At 42.7% G+C, this 7,799-nt stretch overlaps 1 long non-coding RNA gene across 1 annotated transcript; it reads right to left on the reverse strand.

The window, feature by feature from the left end:
* Positions 1-201: 201 nt before the first annotated feature.
* Positions 202-7,474, reverse strand: LOC143927591 (uncharacterized). The gene is made up of 2 exons (XR_013262287.1): positions 6,936-7,474; positions 202-448 (listed from the first exon to the last, which is right to left on the reverse strand). It is a non-coding gene; the product is annotated as an uncharacterized LOC143927591 (long non-coding RNA).
* Positions 7,475-7,799: the final 325 nt, after the last annotated feature.

A 7,799-nucleotide genomic window follows, 5' to 3' on the forward strand; every position in this document is an offset into this window, starting at 1 on the left:
TGGTCTTGTCACAGTGGCAACATATAGCAGCTTACCGATTGCTCTATGATATTTATCATTTGTTGGGTAGCAAGTTTTCTGCTTCATTGCTCTTTTGATAGTGTTAGGTGTGACCTCAACAAGTCACCTATTTGTCAGGTTATGTTACCGTTTCCCAATTGTTAGTTAGAGTTCTTATCTAAGCAAAGAGACACGGAGGTATTCAGTATTTCTGCTCAGAAGTCCGTCGTAACTCTGACTCTCTCTGACTGACTCTGAGCTCTTTATTACTTCTCTTTTATAGACAGAAAAGGGCAAACATCAGCAAATGTAAAAAAACAACATTTTTGCAAAGAAAAAGCAATTCTCCGGGTGTTATCAGCTGATAAGACAATCTTCTGGGCGTAGACTGCTTTTTAGGGCTGATGCGGCCTCTTCTTGATGAGTACGTGACAATAGATGACGAGTCCTTATTTTACTGAGAAGTATAGAGAGACAAGTATTTAGTAAGACATATTGTCAACCATTTTGTTTAGACACCCCTTAATCCTTACATTTCCCCCTTTGACATCACCCCTCCCTCTTGCCCTGGGTCCACCTGAACAAGTTCTAGTCGGCCTATATCCAGAGTACTCTCCCTGACCGCGAGTTGTCAGAGGGGTATACACCCATCCCCCTGGACAGTACCAACATCTAAAATTCAGGAAGAGTGGCTTTTCTGACAGATGGGTGATGTCAAGGATCTAAATCTACCTATCTTCACAAAAGTTCCATCTTTTCCGCATCATTTACCTTGGCTTTCTTGCAAAAGCACATGAGCAGTTTAAAGCATGCATAAAAGAAAAATACGAATAAGAGCACCACTATAATCGTCATTGCTGCCTTCTTAACCCAAGAGAATAACCCTGAGAAACTAAAAGTTCCACCAAACGGATCCCAGTCGCGACCAATATTTCGGGCCTTCTCTTGTAAATTCTTTACTTCCGTACGGTGTTGTGCAATGATGTCATAATAGTCAGGTACCTCAATGCTGGTGTTATGTATCCAAGTACAGCACTCATAGTCCTCAGTAGTTTCACAGAGTCCTGTCAGTGCTGCACTCATACTTTCAATTGCTAATTCATGTAATTCTAATTGTTGTCTGATGGCTCTGGTCTCCAGATTTAATTTAATAATGTCATCAGAGTTTTTCTCCAAAACATCATTAATAATTCCTGTATAGTTATTTAGTCGTTTCATTAAGTCTATACCCCATCCTGTCCAGGACGGGAACCAAGCCCATGCCATGTCCTTCTTCAGGAATATTTCTCTTTTACTACGATACCTGAGGGGATACCTAGGGTGCATGCTAGCTTCTAATAGGTGATCACCTCGTTCATCACCTACTACTCCCATTACTGGTACTAAACTTGCGAGGTAGCACCATCCCTGAGCTCTTCTAGGTATCCAAGTATAACATTTATCCTCACAACAGATATATATATTATTTCCCAGTGCTACTGATCTACTACCGATATTATTTCTATAAAGGGAGGTGTATCCATAAAGAGATAGGTTACTCACTAACCACCTGGTGTTGTTGTCTGAAATATTACCGAGGAACTCAGCTAACGATTGGTGTGTGTGGGTTATACTAGGGTAGAAGCTTCCATTTAATACGACAATGGACAAATTAAACTTGCTGTCTTGGCATTCTCCATTTCCTCCCGTTGTGTTCCCTAAGTTGAAACACCAGGCAGGGGAAAAGGCGAGACCATTTGACTTAAACATTACTGTCTCGCTGGTATTTGTTCTAATTATGTTAATGCTACTGTTAGCAAGATCAGTATAGTTTATAGGAACTGCCATCAGTGGTATACTTGCTGTGCTGGGGTGTAATTTGCTACAAATCCAACATTTCTCATATCCTGACTTCTGGGCATAAGCATATTTAAACTTCAGTAATAACATTTTTTTAGAAAATCCTTCATCCTTGTGTATTTTATTCTGTGAGGTAACCAAACTATTAGCCAGGATTACTGAAACAAAAAGAATAAAAAGATACATGTTGTCATTTGCCAACTGGCTCCTTTTTACAGTGAGAAGCGTGGATCCAGGTAGGTTTCCCTTCCAATTTCACTGAGGTTGCTGTAATCAATAGCACCTGGAAAGGACCTTCAAACCTTGGTTCCAGTGTCTTTCTGGTATGTTTCTTTACATACACATAGTCTCCTGGTTGTAGATCGTGAGTACCTGTGACAGAATTAGGGTCTGGAAGAGAAGAATACACACTCTTGTGGATTTTAGTCAGACGCTGTTGCAACTGTATTACATACGTAGTTAACCTATCACATTGCAATTGCATACTTTGAGGAAAATATAAACCTAATCTAGGTGCACTTCCAAACAGTATTTCATATGGGGATAACCCTGTTTTTCCTGTTGGGGTGTACCTAATAGAGAACAAAGCTAAGGGTAGGCACTCAGGCCATGGTTTGTTCAACTCCTGCATAGCTTTTTGTATTTTCAGCTTGATTGTACCATTTACTCTTTCTACTGATCCTGAACTCTGTGGGTGGTAAGGAGTATGAAAACTTTGTTGAACCCCTAACATTGCCATCACATTTTGCATTATTTCTCCCGTGAAATGTGTCCCCCTATCTGATTCTATTGTTTCTGGGAGACCAAACCTAGGTATCAGTTCAGTAATCAGTTTCTTGGCGGTGGCTTTTGCCGTAGCTGATTTCACAAGATAACTTTCGGACCAGCCTAAAAATAGGCAGATGCACACGAGAACAAATTCAAAGGGGCCGCTCTTAGGCATTTGTATGTAGTCAATCTGCAGTCTCTGAAAGGGATATTGGGCCCGGACCTGATGTTTACGTGGGGTTTTCACTCTCTGTCCTGGGTTATTAATCAGACAGATTTGGCATGCAGCACAGTAGTTCCTTGCAGTACTACTGAATCCAGGGGCTAGCCATCCTTGGCTTACAATCCTATACATAGAATTGGAGCTGACATGAGTGGGTAAGTGGACAGCCGCTGCCATTGCGGGGTATAGAGAAGCGGGTAGACATATTTTGTCTCCTTCTCTCCATACATTGTCAAGGCCTGGTGCAGCTCCCTCCTTAACCCAACGGTCCTTCTCAATAGCCCCTGCTTGTTCCTGTAGTTCGATTAGCTGCTGCCATGTGGTTTCGGGCATACTCACCTGTACCGTGGCTAAGGTCTCAGGGCTTACTTCCCCTAGAGCTGCCTTCTTTGCAGTTAAATCTGCAAATGCGTTTCCTTTTGCCTCAGTTGTTTTTGCGCTCGTGTGTGCCGCTATCTTCATGATGGCTACTCTTTTAACCTTTTGAAGATTGTTCAGGACTCTTTTGATTCCTTCACCATGTTTAACAGGTGTGCCTGCTGCTGTAAGGTAACCTCTAGCTTTCCATATGTGGCCATAATCATGTGCCACACCGTAGGCGTATGCGGAATCAGTGTAAATGTTCCCTTCTTGTCCCTCCAAGTGTTCTAGGGCTTTCTCTAGAGCGGTTAGTTCCGCTTCTTGTGCCGACATGTGTGCTGGTAGTGACTTTGCCTCAATTACCTGTGTGTCCGTTACCACAGCATAACCTGTGTGATATTTACCTTTGTCATCGGCAAATCTACTACCATCTATGTACAGTGTGTGTTCTGCATTTGCAATGGGTATGTCTGTGACATGTGGGAACCCCGTGGTTTCTTGTTCCATAAGTTGAAAACAATCGTGTTCATCAGATGTTATGTCTTGAAACGAAAGTGTGTCAGAATCCTGAGTATCTTGTGCTGTGTCTACACCATTATCATCATTACTCCCCCCTGTCAAATCTGTCTGTAATGGTAAAAGCTGTGCTAAGTTAAAAGAAGTGCATCGCTGAAAGGTAACATTGGGGGGTAGGAGCAAAGTGCATTGTAGACGCAGCTGCCTTGCCATTGATATGTGTTTTGGCTGGACCTGTGACAAGATGGCGTGTATGTCATGTGTGGTATGTACCACTACAGGATTGTCTAAGACAATTTCTGAGGATTTGTCAATGATAATTGACACTGCTGCAACTGCTCGTACACAGGACGGTGATCCTCTAGAGACAGGATCGAGAGCCGCCGAGAAGTATGCTACCGGCCTTTGTTTGATGTGTTGTTGTGTCAACACCCCTGTTGCGTGTCCCGTGATTTCAGCAATGTACAAATGAAATGTTTTGGTATAATCAGGGATCCCGATCGCAGGTGCCGAAATTAGTAACCTTTTTAAGGTGCTAAAAGATTCATGACCTGCTTCTGTGAGTACATAGGGTACTATTTTCAAGCAATCATATAATGGCTGCATCAGAGAACTGGCATGTGGTATCCATTGTCTACAATATGACACCATTCCCAGAAACATACGAAGTTGCTTAAAGTTGCGTGGGATATTCATTTGTCTTATGGCCTGGACTCGGTCTTCAGTGAGGTGTCGAGTACCCTGGGATATACAGTGGCCCAAAAAGACAACCTTTTTCTGACATACCTGTAACTTAGTTCTATTCACCTTGCACCCTTTTTCAGCCAGGAATTGTAACAATGAGAGAGTGGCTTTTAAACAAGTATCGTTATCCGGACAACATAACAATAGGTCATCTACATATTGCAACAATACACAAGTGTCAGGTGGTTGCCATTCCCCCCTATTTTTACTTTTTAAGGTTTAGTCAGTGGGGCATCGGACAAAAGACCGTCATAACCACTTATGGGTATGGTGTCACGGGATGTCATGTGTGGAGGGACTACTGAATCAGACAACAGACTGCGTGACGCTCCTGTGTCAACCAAACAAGGAATATGTTTACCTTCCACCTTCATCAACATGTGGAGCATTTTGTTCTCTGATTCAGCTAGGACTGGGGCAAGTCATGCGGTCGGATCGTCCCTATCATTGGTACGCCTCTGTCTGTAGTCCCTCGTGTCTCTGTCCGTGTTTCCTTCCTGTTCGTCTTTTATCCTTTTCCTACAGTCTCTTTTTATATGTCCCACCTTGTTGCAGTAATAACAGGTAAGAGGTTTACGGGAGGAATTCCCTCCTTCATTGACCCGGGCAACAGTGTTAACTCCCGGTGTCCTTCTGGGTTTAGTTTCTGCTAAATCAGCCTCTATGCCTTGTGCTTTCTGCAACAATGTTCCTCTGTCCCGTATGGCTCTCCATTCGGGAGTACATGCCTTCAGTTTGTCACCTATTTGGGGTACTAGTCCTTCCATAAACTGTCGATTGAAAGCCCTAATGGTGACGGGTAAGGCTAAATCTAGACCTTCGTCAGCCATCATGCTTTCCATGTTGAGGTAAAATTCTGTAACAGTCTGACCTGGGGCCTGTTTTATGGGCGCTGTCGAACCCCTTTCCTGCTGTTTCCCTTGGCAAAATTCTCGTAACTGAGCAATAAACAGGGGTCTAGAGTCTATATGACGAGGGTGTATTCCTGGTGGATCTGTGGTAGGATCCCCATTCGGTCTAAGTGGGGTAAGTTTAGTCATGAATTGATTAAACATTGTCAGTGTCATTTTATGTCTACATATATCTTCCCCATCTTGCCAAGTTGCTTCATGTGTGTCTAGTAATTGTGTCACGAATCTACAGAATGCGGCAGGTTTTGCTACGGGATCAGGAGCATTCTGTATTAATGCCATAAGAGTGTCAGCCGACCAAGGTGTCCATGTCCTCAGAACGACTTGTCGGGTCACTGTAGGTGGCTATCCTGCTTGACCCGCATTTGGATTATTTACTTGTATTACCCTAGTCCGACTATGGACTGGAGCTACGGGCTCTGGTCTTTGAGCTCCGCAATGTACACATTCCTGTGCCCAGTCTGGGTTCTGGATACCGCATACTCGGCATACCCATCCTCTTCCTCTTAAGGAAGGATAAAGTTTTGGTCTTTCATTACCTGGTGTGGTGGTGTTATAAGGAGGTGGAGTATCTCCCGTATTTACCCTATCGCCGGGAGCAGAAGGAAGACTTTTGTGTCGGACCTTCATATCCCATCCACCCTTTTCCTGACAATACTCCCATCCCTCCTCTTCAGCCCTGTTGGAAACCTTAATTAAACATTGTATTTGTGATACCCATCTGTTCTGCAATATCTCTCCCTGTCTGTCTCTCTTTATTTCTTCCCAACCTTCTACACTTAATCCATTTTCTCCATCCATCCCCAATTTCTTGAGAATCCTATTTGTGCCCTGTGCCTTATCCTTCCCATACAACATTGTAATTATGTCTTTAACAGCATAACATTTCTGAGATTCCTCCTGGGGTTTACCATGTGTCTGGCCCATTTTGACAGTCCTGCCTAGGTGGCGTTTGGATCACTTACTAAGTGTCTCGTTGCCTTCTCCTCCTAGGGTGCCAAAATACTAAAAACCTCTCCTAGATGAGATTTCTGAAATCGAATTACCTTATATGCTAGCCAACTGACAAATATTATGACCAGACTGACGGCTACAACATATACAAGCATTCCCTTTTGGTGGCCAAACACATATGACTAGGTCTCCGGGACTTTGTGGAGACCTTTATTCCCTTCCCATTACCATGGAATCTCTCAGCATTCGTTTCTTATTCCTGCTTTATTGAGGCAGTCAGGACTTATACTTTCAACCCGTTTTTAGGCTCATGAATCAAAAAGCGTATATCAAACTTAAGTGTCGGACCCCCAAAGTACTCTTACGAGTTAAGGGCGCATTCCGTTACCCATTGGGATGATATATGTTTCAATTCACACCATACAAACAGGGCTTATCTCAGTCACAACAGACAGATGACAAGTAGACAGACAAGAAACAACGGTAACATAAGCCAAAATATTAAGTTCAAGACCCGCTTACTACAGAGGTTGGTGTTTACCTGAAGAACAATTCAGACAGATCAGGTGGGCACAAATCTAAGAAGCACAGAGTTTATAAGAAAATAAAGCTTTTCTTACCTGCGCAGGATTTGTCTGTGGTTCTTGATGTGCCCAGCCTTTTTGTTCCGTCCTTATGTTCGTTCGCCTCTTGTAGTTTCTTTCTGCAGGTCCCTTGTTCGCGGCGCCAGAAATGTTAGGTGTGACCTCAACAAGTCACCTATTTGTCAGGTTATGTTACCGTTTCCCAATTGTTAGTTAGAGTTCTTATCTAAGCAAAGAGACACGGAGGTATTCAGTATTTCTGCTCAGAAGTCCGTCGTAACTCTGACTCTCTCTGACTGACTCTGAGCTCTTTATTACTTCTCTTTTATAGACAGAAAAGGGCAAACATCAGCAAATGTAAAAAAACAACATTTTTGCAAAGAAAAAGCAATTCTCCGGGTGTTATCAGCTGATAAGACAATCTTCTGGGCGTAGACTGCTTTTTAGGGCTGATGCGGCCTCTTCTTGATGAGTACGTGACAATAGATGACGAGTCCTTATTTTACTGAGAAGTATAGAGAGACAAGTATTTAGTAAGACATATTGTCAACCATTTTGTTTAGACACCCCTTAATCCTTACAATAGCCTGGTTCCGTATGAGTTTTAATTTCCTTTGCTTCTTGCATATGGAATTATTTGAACATATCTGAGATTTTCTGAGATTGGTTGAGCAGATAACTTCCATCTTCTTCTATCTCTATTTGGAATCCCAGATAGTAGCTAATGTTCCCAAGTTTTTTGATTTCAAATTTTTCTTTCAGCTTGTGAACTATCTGGTTGTAATCCCCTTCTTGTTCAAAACCGGTTATAATGTCATCAACATAGATAAGGATGTATATCCATCTGTCTCCTCAATTCCTGGAGTAGAGACAGGGGTCTGCTTCACTTCTTGAGAATCC

This window comes from Lithobates pipiens, unplaced genomic scaffold (assembly GCF_037356315.1).
Source record: "Lithobates pipiens isolate NorthernLeopardFrog02 unplaced genomic scaffold, aLitPip1_a1.2 Scaffold_23, whole genome shotgun sequence".
NCBI lineage: Eukaryota > Metazoa > Chordata > Amphibia > Anura > Ranidae > Lithobates > Lithobates pipiens.